This window comes from Lolium rigidum, chromosome 6 (assembly GCF_022539505.1).
Source record: "Lolium rigidum isolate FL_2022 chromosome 6, APGP_CSIRO_Lrig_0.1, whole genome shotgun sequence".
Taxonomy (NCBI): domain Eukaryota; kingdom Viridiplantae; phylum Streptophyta; class Magnoliopsida; order Poales; family Poaceae; genus Lolium; species Lolium rigidum.
Genome location: NC_061513.1, coordinates 302217912 through 302218930, shown reverse-complemented (window position 1 = coordinate 302218930; position 1019 = coordinate 302217912).

Here is a 1019-nt window from a genome sequence, read left to right as displayed (position 1 = left end):
GTAACCACGTCCAGGAACGAGCGGTAGGGCGGGACGAACGACTACGAACTTTCTTGCCCGAACGGAGAACTTGCGGGTGGAGGCGACGAGGTTGAAGGCGATGTGGCGGCGTGCGCGGGCGTAGGCGAGGTCAAGGAAGAACTCGTTGTAGACGAGGGTGATGTAAACTGGACGACATCCGCTACGTGCGTAGGGTTTAGCCTCGATTGTGCCATTCGAATGGCTCGACCTAGGTTGTCCTAGCAATCCTACGGCCTAGCCCACGCGGGGAAAAAAACGGAAGCGTCAGACTTCCCGCTATCCCCCTTCGCCAGCTGCGTCGCCACCAGCTGAGTCCCAGTAACCACGTCCTAGTAACCAGGAACGAGCGGCGGGGCGGGACGAACGACGACAAACTTGGGTGGAGGCGACGAGGTCGAAGGCGACGTGGCGGTGTGAACTGGCGTAGGCGAGGTCGACGAAGAACTCGGCGTAGACGAGGGCGACGTAAACTGGACGGCGTCCTCTACGTGCGTAGGGTTTAGCCTCGATTGCGCCGTCCGGATGGCTCGACCTAGATTGGCCTAGCAAGCCTGGGGCCCAACCCACGTGGGACAAAAAACGGAAGCGCCGGACTTCTCGCTCTCCCCCTCCGCCAGCCGCGTCGCCGCCGGTGAAGTCACGCCGCTGACCGTCGCATTGATGGAGAAATCACCAAGGATTGGCGGTGGGGTGATCCATCGACGCGGAAGAGGCCCCTTCCATGGCTTCATACGGGCGACGCCCGGGGGATCCGCTGTCAACACCCGGATTTTTAAGTCCAGATGCCTATTATGCCATACATCGCAATCCCGGGAATATTGTTGTTGCGAGACATAATAGTTGAATATCATAGAGTCATCATTTATTACAACACATAATCGTCTTACAAAGATAGATCACATGATCCGAAATTACAATAGTAGTTGATCTATCGATCAATGAACATCACAAATAGCGGAAGCGAAGTAGTAGTGGCTATCTAATCCACAGGCCAACGC